The sequence below is a fragment of the Nyctereutes procyonoides genome, unplaced genomic scaffold (assembly GCF_905146905.1).
Source record: "Nyctereutes procyonoides isolate TBG_1078 unplaced genomic scaffold, NYPRO_anot_genome, whole genome shotgun sequence".
NCBI classification, from domain to species: domain Eukaryota; kingdom Metazoa; phylum Chordata; class Mammalia; order Carnivora; family Canidae; genus Nyctereutes; species Nyctereutes procyonoides.
The window spans coordinates 23478677-23489541 of record NW_026575140.1 but is presented as its reverse complement, the minus strand read 5'-3'; positions in this window follow the sequence as shown (position 1 = coordinate 23489541).

Sequence of the window (10865 nt, the reverse complement as noted above, 5' to 3'; positions counted from 1 at the left end):
TGTTGGCAACTTTCAAATATGCACTACAGTATTATTAACTATGGTCACCATGCTGTTCGTTAGATCTCTGTGACCTATTTGTCTTATAGTGGGAAGTTTGTACCTTTCAACCTCCTTCACCCATTCAACCCACTTCCTACTTTGCACCTCTGTCAACCACCAGTCGGTTCTCTGTATCTATGAGCTTAGTTTGTTTTGTTTTGTCTTTTTCGATTCCACATATAAGTGAGATTATATGGTGTTTATCTTTCTCCAACTGACTTATTTCACTTAGCATAATGCCCTCATGGTCCAGCCATGTTGTTGCAAATGGAAAGATTTCCTTCTTTTTTATGGCTTAATACTATTCCATTATATGTATATACACCACATTTTCTTTACCCATTTATCCATCAGTGGACACTTGTTTCCATCTTAATTTCAATTTCTGAACAAAATAAATACTGCTGTTATGTTAAGCCAGGCAGAGGTCATGTAAATTATAGGTCAGGGGCCAAATGTTTGTTTATAGAGACAAAGTTTGATTGGAACACAACCATACCCGTTCATGTGCACACAGCTACAGACGAATGATTCCACACTACAGTGGCAAAGTTGCATTTCGACAGAAAACACATGGTCCATAAAGCCTAAACCACTCACCATCTTGTCCTTTATAGAAAAAATGTGCGAAGTCTTGTGTCTTAGTCTACTCAGGCTACCATAGACTGAGTGGCTTAAATAATGGGAATTTATTTCTCACAGTATGGGAGGTTGGAAATTGAGCTCAGCATGCCAACAGGGTCAGTTTCTGGGGAGAGCCATGTTCTGGGCTTGCAGATGGCCACCTTCTCACTGTGTCCTCACGTGGTAGGGAGGGAGAGAATGGGAAAACTCTGTTGACTTTTCTTACAAGGACACTCATCCAGTGGGATCAGGGTCCCACCCCTATGACCTCATTTAACCTTAATTACTTCCTTACTCCAAATACAGCCACACTAGTGGTTAGGGTTTCAATATATGAAATGAAGGACATAAACATTCAGTCCATGACACCCTGATTTAAGCCATTAAGTTTTGGGGTGGTTTGTTTGTAGAGCATTAGCAACCAGAACAGACCATATGCTTCCTGCAGATGGCTCTACGCCCCTTTATTCTCTTCTATAGAATGTCACCAATACTAATTCCTACTTTGTAGGGCTGGGGCAAAAAGGACAAGACTCAATTCAGGTGGGTAAGGTGTTTGGGGGTCCCCAGTGCCTCAATGGTCCCCAATAACTCATGGCTCTAATTCTAATTCTATTTAGTTCCCAAAAGTGGTGAAGTCAATTTGCAAACTACTCTCCCCAGCAGAAAGTGAACATTCCAGTTGCTTCATTTCCTCACCAACATTTCATAATATCAGCCTTTTATTTAAAGATATTTGTTTATTCATGAGAGAGAGAGAGAGACAGAGACAGAGACACAGGCAGAGGGAGAAGCAGTCTTCCTGCAAGGAGCCCAATATGGGACTCGATCCCGGGGACTCCAGGATCACTCCCTGAGCTGAAGGCAGACGCTCAACTGCTGAGCCACCCAGGCGTCCCCAGCCTTTTAAATTTTAGCCAATCGAATGTACCTTAATGGTGTCTCATTGTGATTCTAATTTGCATTCCTGAAACACCTTGTAAGTTAATTAGGCTTCTTTTTTACTTATAGCTCATTACTTAATTTTAATTTAATAGATATAAATATATCTATTCTTATTATTTATTTGTTGAATTTATTTTTACAGTCTCCTGAAAGTATAATATGCTATTGTTTTTCTATTTAGATTACTAATGTAATGTTTTCCTTAAAGATAAATCCATTCAAGTTAAAAAAAAAGAAGAAGAAGAAAGGAGGTGGAGGGAGATCCACTTAGAGAGAAATATTAGGCAACTAATAGACCAGCACGGGTAGAAATGTGGCAGTTGTTGAAGAGATAGAGACCCTTCCAAACTTGAGGATAGAGGTAAAAGTAGGCTCTGGACAGAAGCTGAGAACAAAGAAGTCAGAACCCAAGTCTGCCCCTCATCCTGGGCCCCCCATCTCTCCTCTTGGCCCATCTGCTCTGTGCGTCTGCTCTTCTGGGTTTGCTGTACTTTGCTCTTTCTTTCACCTCTCAGTCCCAACCCTGACAGTCAATAAACCAGCTGACTCTACAGATCTAAATTCCTGGGAGAGACTCTGATAGGGTCAGCTCAAGTCAGGCACTGATTCCTGACCATCAGCCATAGTTGGGAGTGAGGACCTACATTGTGACAGCAGGAAGAATACATGATTGGCCTTTCCAGCACAAGTAGAGGAAGGACATCCTGAGGGAAAAGTTGGGATATTCTGTTGATGGAACAGATAATTTGAAATTGAAAATGAAAGAGCTTTGAAAAATAGTAGGCATAATTATACCTCCTTGTCAAGATCTAGAACTGTCTATGACCCCCGGGACACTGTCACTGGCTATTTCATTTCTAAATGAAGATTATTATGAAAAAGAGAGAGGTACAGGAGGGAAGGATGAAGAGGAAAAGAAGGATAATGTAGAAGTGATTTGGATGGATTAGCAAGAAGAAAAAGAGAGGTTGTGGTGATGATGATGATGGTGATGGTGGTGATGAGTATGATGGTGACGGTGATGATGAGGATGGTGGTGATGATGGTGATGATGATATTGGTGGTGATGATGGTGGTGATGAGCAGGAAAAGGATGAGGGCATTGATAAGGATGACAATGATGATGATGATGATGATGATGATGATGGTGATGTTGGTGGTGATGCCAGTGGTGGTGATGATGGTGAGGGGGGTGATGAGGATGATGATGGTGGTGGTGATGATGATAGTGATGATTATGGTGATGATGATAATGGTGATGTAAATGGTGATGGTGATGATGAGGAGAGGGCGATGAGGATGATGATGGTGGTGGTGATGAGGATAGTGATGATGGTGATGGTGATGGTAATGAGGATTGTGATTATGATGATAATGGTGATGAGGATGGTGATGATAAAGATGAGAGGGATGAGGATGGGGATGATAATAGTGATGATGATGGTGATGATGATGGTGGTGATAATTAAGATAAAGGTGACGAGGATGAGGATGATGATGATGATGATAGTGATGATGATGGTGATGATGATAGTGGTTACATTTTTGTACCTGGCTCTGTACTGAGCACTTTTTGTTCACTATCACATTTCATCCTAAAACAATTCTATGAGGCTGCTACTATTATTATCCCCATTTTACAGGTGAGGAAACCCAAGGCTTAGAGAGGTCAAGTCACTTGCCCAAGTAGAAATGAACTCAAGCAGCTGACAGCAGAGCATGAGCATATAACTACCATGTTTCTCTGTTTTAAGAGTATAAATGTCCCCTCACTGGAGAAGATGAGCTGTTGTCTGCGTTCAAGCCACATATTTGTACAATTTAATGATTGGTAATATATCAAATGTCCATGAACAATCAAGCACCCAGGCCCAGGAACTAAACATTTTCCACACTCCCAAAACCTGCTGTGTGCCCCTCCCTAGTCATAACCATCTCCACCCCTGAGACAGAACCATTCATCTAAATCTACAGTCATCTTGATTTCCCACCTGTGAATGTGTGTCCCTTCACACTGTAGTTTAGTTCTGCCTGTTGTTGGACTTTATGTGGCTGGAATTGGACTATCCACATTCTATTTTTGCCCAACGTTGTTCTTGGGGTTCATCCTCATGGTTATATGTCTCTTGGGGTCCTTTGTCCCCTTGGCTGCACAATGTTCCATGGTATGGATACCCATTTCACTGTAACTGGACATTTGGGTTGTTTCCAGTTAGGGGCTATTGTCTGTGTATCCTAAAATGTATGCACAGGAACACTTACCATAAACCTCCCTCTCCAAGGGCAGCCTGGGTGGCTCAGCGGTTTAGCGCCACCTTCAGCCCAGGGCGTGATCCTGGAGACCCAGGATCGAGTCCCACGTTGGGCTCCCTGCATGGAGTCTGCTTCTCCCTCTGCCTATGTCTCTGCCCCTCTCTCTCCGTGCCTCTCATGAATAAATAAATAAAATCTTTTTAAAAAATAAATAAATAAACCTCCCTCTCCAAGGATCCCCAGGCCCGGGGGTGCCTCTTCTCTGACCTTTGTCAACACCTGTGCTCTCCCCCCCATTATTGCATATGTCACTCTGCCAGGTTGTTGTGCTTTAATTCATGGCCTCACCCACTCACCTGGGGCCGGAACCCTGTTGGGTTCCTCTCCTCCCCACCCAGTGCCCAGCACAATATCTAGCACGAGGAATGCCATCACAGAATTCATCATAGAGTCAATGATGAATGAGCAAAGGAATAAATGAATGAACAGTCAGCATTCCCTCAACATTTGCTGAATCAAAGCACGTCACAGAAGCAAATGGTAGAGCTTGGAGGTACTGTTAAGACGCTCAGCTGTGGCTGTTTCCGATCTGCATTTTGACCTTGTTCGACACCGGCTAGAATCACCGACATGGCACTTGGGGACACAGTCTACTGGCGGAGGAGAGAGGAGGAGACCTCTCTTCCTGCTTAGCAGATGGTGTGTTGGACATAAAGACATCTAGAGAAACACTTCCCAGCTGGATTCCTTTCCTCTCCTCCTCCTCCTCCTCTGCTTCCCAGGGCTAATAAGGGTGATTAGATCTCCTCAGAAGGAGGCAGCTAGTGGCTTCCTCCCAACTTTTCCTCACCTACCGTGTATCTGATCTGCCCATCCTGGGAAGAGGAGTGAGCTGGGCAGCAGCAGAAGACTCCCAGATCTGCTCCTTTATTGAAGAGGAAGATGAAAGTCATGGAGTCTGAACAAGGGCCATAGGCAGAGGGCTGAGCTCCCATAGGTTGGGGGTATAGCCAAGGGTCCAAGCCAACATAGAAAGGCTCAGAAGTTGGGGATGCAAGTCCAGAAGTCACACTAGTGGATTGGAGCCCTGGCCAGTGTAGACCAGCTCTGTTCCACAAGCAGGCCAGGCCAGGTGTGTTCACATCGTCCTATTAATGATAGATTTCATGAGCACCCACTGACCTTCAGATAACGTCCAGCCTCCTTAACACAATTTACCAGGCCTCCTTGACCAGTGCCCGCCAACCTCTCGGTCTCTCCATGGTCTACTCCTTACTTCCTGCTCCTCTGCCTCACCCTGCCTGGGCTGGTTCCTCCCTCACAGGTTCTGCTTCCCTGCCTGCTGTACTCTTGTATGGCCCCGCTTAGTGACTTCTTCTTCCAGGAAGCCTGCTTGACCTCCCAGCCCGTTCAAGGCCAGGACAGTTGCTCCCAAAGCCCCTTGGACCTTCTGAATCATAGCACCTGGCACACGATATGGTCCAGGCTTGTTTCTTCTGCACCATTCTCTGCTGGATGATTAAGAACAGACACCACGGCTGCTGTATTCACATTTTCTCCCAACCCAGTGTCTGGACACAGCATGTGCTCAGTAAATATGTTCTGGGTGACTGAATGAATAAGGTTATCAAGTATCTGCAAAGCATAGAAAAGTGTAATCAGGGATCCCTGGGTGGCGCAGCGGTTTGGCGCCTGCCTTTGGCCCAGGGCGCGATCCTGGAGACCCGGGATCGAATCCCACGTCGGGCTTCCGGTGCATGGAGCCTGCTTCTCCCTCTCCTGTGTCTCTGCCTCTCTCTCTCTCTCTCTCTGTGTGTGTGTGTGACTATCATAAATAAAAATTAAAAAAGAAAAAAAAAGAAAAGTGTAATCAAGTGTGGGGACAGCTTCTTTCCTCTTCTGGGCCTGTCCCCCAGCCTTGCCTTCCCTATAGATAAGCCAGGAAGGTCTCCCTCCCTGCTTCTCGTGGGGGCTGCCTCCTGAGCCAGCTCAAGCCTGCAATGGGTGCTCAGGATCCATAACCTGCAACTCAGGCAAAAGCACTCAGACCACTCCCCAGTTCTCAGCCTGGGTGTTGGCAGTCTTTACCCAGGCACTGATGACCTGTTTCAGCCCCTGAATCCAGCAGAACCTGAAGCCAGCCTATGTTTGAACTTACCCACTTATTGATGTATAAAAACCAATAAATTCTCTTTTAGCTCACATCACTCTGAGCTGGATTTCCTGGCATTTTCAACAGGAATTTAAAAAAAAAACTTTACTGAGATATAATTCACATGTCACATAATATATACATTTAAAGCATGTAAGTCAGTGTTTGCAGTATAATCATAAAGTTATGAACTACCACCACAGTGTAATTTTACGTTTTCATCACCCCAGAAAGGAACCTTGAGCTATTAGCAGTTACTCCTTGTTCTTCCCTCCCCCAGCCCCTGGAAATTTCGCACAAATCTGCTCTCTGTCTCTGCAGATTTGCTGATTCTGGATGTTTCATAGAAACAGAACCATCCAAGAAGGGCCTTTGGGACCATCTTCTTTCACTGAACATAATGTCCTCATAGTCCGTCCATGTTGCAGTAGGTGTCAGAACTTCCTCCCTCTTTATGTCCACCGTGTGGATGACCACATTTTGTGCATCTCTTCCTCAGTTGATGGGCGTCTAGGTTATTTCTAACTTGGGGTCCTGTGAATAGCGCTGCAGTGAACGTTTGTGTTTGAGCCTTTGTGTGCATGTATGTCTTCACCTGCTGTGGGTGTAAACCTAGGGATGACATTGCCAGGTCATGAGGTGACTGTTTCACCTTCTGAGGAGTCCCCACCCATTTCTGGGACCAGCCGCCCTACTGCTCTGGTGCTTACTGATATGGACTGTCTCTGCATGAGCTTACTGGCCACTCATATGTCTTCTTTTGGAGAAACATGTATTCAAAACTTTTCCCCTTGGAGATTCATGAGTGGCTCAGTGGTTTAGCACCTGCCTTTGGCCCAGGGTGTGATCCTGGAGTCTCAGGATTGAGTCCCACATCCAGCTCCCTGCCTGGAGCCTGCTTCTCCCTCTGCCTATGTCTCTGCCTCTCTCTCTCTGTATGTGTCTCTCATGAATAAATTTTAAAAAATCTTTAAAAAACAAACAAAAAAACACAAAACTTTTCCCCTTTTCTAAATATGTGCTTTTATTATGAGCTGTAGTTCTTTATATATTCTGGATACAAACTCCTTGTCAGATAGATGATTTGCAGAAGAGGTCTTCCTTTACTGTGAGTTATCTTTTTGGTGTCTTTATGGAATTTTTTTATTTTTATTTTTTTATGGCATACTTCATTGCAACACAAAAGTTTCCAATTTGAGGAACCTGGGTGGCTCAGTCGGTTAAGCATATGTCTTCGGCTCGGGTCGTGACCTCTAGGGCCTGGGATTGAGCCTCACATCGGGCTCCCTGCTTAGTGGGGAGCCTGATTCTCCCTTCCCCTCTACCATCTCCCCTGCTTGGGCTTTCTAACTCTATCACTCTGTCAAACAAATAAATAAAATCTTTTTTTTTAAGTTTTTTATTTTGGTGAAGCCCAATGTACCTATTTTTCCTTTCGTCACTTGTGTGTTTGGTGCCATTGCTAAGAATCTTAACACACCCACCTTCTCTGAGAGGACTGCTCACTCTCAAGAGTCTGTCCCTGCCCTCTGTCCTCCCAGCATAGCAGCCTGGCCTCCCTCCCAATGAGAACCTGAGGACAGGGGTATGTGAGCCCATGATGCCTGGGTCGCCCCCTCCTACAACAGTGTGTTCTCAGAGACAGCATCTCGGGGGCCAGGGGAGACCAGGATCTGAGCCACACATTCCTGCCCCCAAGGCACCCAGAGCAGATGGACATTCGAGGGCTTCCTGAAGGAATGACCAGAAGGAAGCTGGCAACAGGGAGGGGGCCAATCATGGAGTGTGAGTGCAAGTCCCATCCCATCCCTTTGGGGGCTGAAACCCTGCAGCTTGCTTCCAAAACATAGACCCTTCATCCTCAACATTTAAGAGCTCAAGGCTGGGGCTGGGGATGCACAGGGAATAAGACAGGTGCAGTCTCTGTCCACGTGGCCAGAAAGCTATCACACTGTGGAAGTTCAACACATTCTACTGGCAAATGGCAATCAGGTTCAGATGGTAAGCAGTTATGTCAGTAAAGGAATCCCCTAACCAAATGAAGAACTGCCCAAATAAAGAACTTCCCGAAGCCCAGAGTGGATGCAAGAGCTGTGCTCAGTTGTAATCCTTCCCCTTGCTGGCAGTGAGGCCTTGAGCAGGTCACTAAGCCTCTCTGAGCCTCAGAGTGGCCCTGTCACATAGGAAGACACAGCAGCCCCTCCTCCCTGCACGGACGGGCTGACCTGGTAGGAGGTGGTGACAATCTCCCCGCTCATGGAGAGTTGTGTGCCAGGACCTGGCCGAGGCATTTTCCAGGGACTGTGCCCCATGTGAGTGGCACTTCAGGAAAGGAGAAAGACACCCCAGAATGGGAGAGGCAGGGCCTCTGTGCTCACCAGGGTGGGAAGAGAGCAGCGGTTGTCACATCCCACGCTGTCTGAATCCCCCCACCTCACCCTGTCCTGCCACTGGGTGTTGATTCTGGGGAAATGAGAGGAAGCTCCCTTGCAGGAAGAGTCAGGACCCCTGAACTATAGCTTTCTTCTTTGTAGAGCAGCTGTTAAGGACGCGCTTGATTCAAATAGGAGCCATTGCACTTACTCTACACCTTCTGGGAAATGCAGAAAAGCACACACGAGAAATGAAAATCCTTATTATCCGAACACCCAGTGCTTACAGTAAATAATTTATGCCCTTTAAGTTGTTTTCTTCAGGGCACAGTTAACACGGGTATAGTTTACGAAATCAGTGTCGTACTGAGAAGGCTGTTTGATACTTACTTTTTCTTCAGTTAGCAATATGTCCCAGACATTTCCCCATTTCATTAAATGGTGTTCTACAGCCCATCTTAATAGTTGTTGGGGTCTGTCTGTAGCCGTTAATAATGGCAAATGTTTATATATGGGTGTGGTTTATATCGTGCTTTAGAGCCTGGTAACACTTAACCTCCTGCTCATATGTTCTCAGTGCTCTTCATTTAATCCTCATACCTGCATGAACTAGGTATCCTATTAAGACCCATTTTACAGAGGAGGAGGCCGAGGCACAGAGAGGCAAAGTCACTTGCTCAGGGTCACAGAGTTGCTAAGTGGTGGGGCCAGGATTTGAACCCAGGAGTCTGACTCCAGAATCCACGCTGCCTCTGATGTGCTCTCATCATGGGCGCAAATGGGACAGAGGTGGCACTGGGTGGTGAGGGCATGCTGCCCTCTTCAGAGCTCTGGAAGCATGCTGAGAGGCAGCAGGATGCCTGGCCAACTCTGTGCCCAAGCATGTAACTGGTGCTGGGCTGTCTGTGGCCCCGCCACACCATTCCCAGGAGTCTGCAGTGGGGAAGGTGGCTACACCTGCCTGCGTGGACCTGTGTGCCCTCTTGCACCTGCATAAAGTGCTGGAAACCTATTTGACATGAAGCTCGCATTAGCTTCAGTAACGGCTCCCAACCCCTTTGGTCCCAAGCATCATGCTCTAGAAAGAGGACTGCCTCAGGCTGCCTGTGGCATTGCTGGCCTACATCGCATCAGACGGGGGCTTCACTGGTCCGTGGAAACTAGCGATTCCAATAACAGCCACACAGCAAGAGCCAGATCACAGGCCTCAGCTGGCAGAAGGGGAACGCCTTCCCCTGGGAAGCCATATGAGCCCCTGGAGCTCTGGGACTCCTTAAGAGGGGAAGAAGAAGGAAGGAAAGCATAGTCTTCAGGTCAGTGTGGAGGGCTGTTTTTAAGTGTCCATGAGGGTTCCCCAAACCAGAGAGCAGGGCAGCCAGCTATAGAGACAGACTGCAACATACCTGGCCAGCCCCCCCGGGTGGGAGATGCATCATCCTGCCCCTTGCAAATAAATAACATAACTCCCACAAGCAGGCAGCCCAGATGCTGATGGGGGCAAACAAACAGTATTCCTAACCCTGCCATGTCCTGGCTGGGTGACTCTGGCCTCCCAAACTTGTGTAAGCCTTGGAGAGCCATCCCCCAGGCTTGCCGCAAAGATGGAATGAAACATCCATGGTAAGTGCTTCATCACTAGATCAAACGTTCCCACGTATATGCCTCTGATTGCTTCTGTTAAATAAATTCCAAAGTGTGCAAGGGCCAGGTCAAAGGGCACCTGCTGCTGTCCCCTGAAGGTCCCCCTCGTCACAGTGCTTCTCAGCCTCCCATGGCACCATGGTCCTTCCTGGACCTTTGTGAAAAAGTAGATGCTGGTTCGGTGGGGCTGGGTGAGGCCTGAGCTCTGCATTTCTAAAACAATGCTGATAGGGATCCCTGGGTGGCGCAGCGGTTTGGCGCCTGCCTTTGGCCCAGGGCGCGATCCTGGAGACCCAGGATCGAATCCCACATCGGGCTCCTGGTGCATGGAGCCTGCTTCTCCTTCAGCCTGTGTCTCTGCCCCTCTCTCTCTCTCTGTGTGTGTGACTATCATAAATAAATAAAAATTAAAAAAAAAATAAAAATAAAACAATGCTGATGCCGCTGGTCCAGGAGCACCCTCTGGGTGGTAGGGGTCCCCAGGTGTCCACGTGTTCTCTGCCACTGCCCCTCCTGCAGGAAACCTGGTGCTTGGCGGGGCCGGGCAGACCACCGCCTCGGGTGGGGAGGTAATGGTCAGCCGCACGTGGCTGTGGGAGCTGGAGAAAGCTGGTTCTTGGCATGCCGCCTACGGCCAGCACAGCTCCTGCCCACCCCGCAGAGCCTGAACCTCCGCCGTTAGCCACTAGCCCAGCCTGGCTGTTTACGCAGCCAGCTTCTGCAAACCTAATCCACACAGAGAGGATTAGAGAGTCCAGCTCTCTGCACCAAGGCCAGGCAGCCGGGGTCCAGCCCTGTGCATGGAGGGCCTTTCCTGCAGCCTCCTGGGCCTGCGG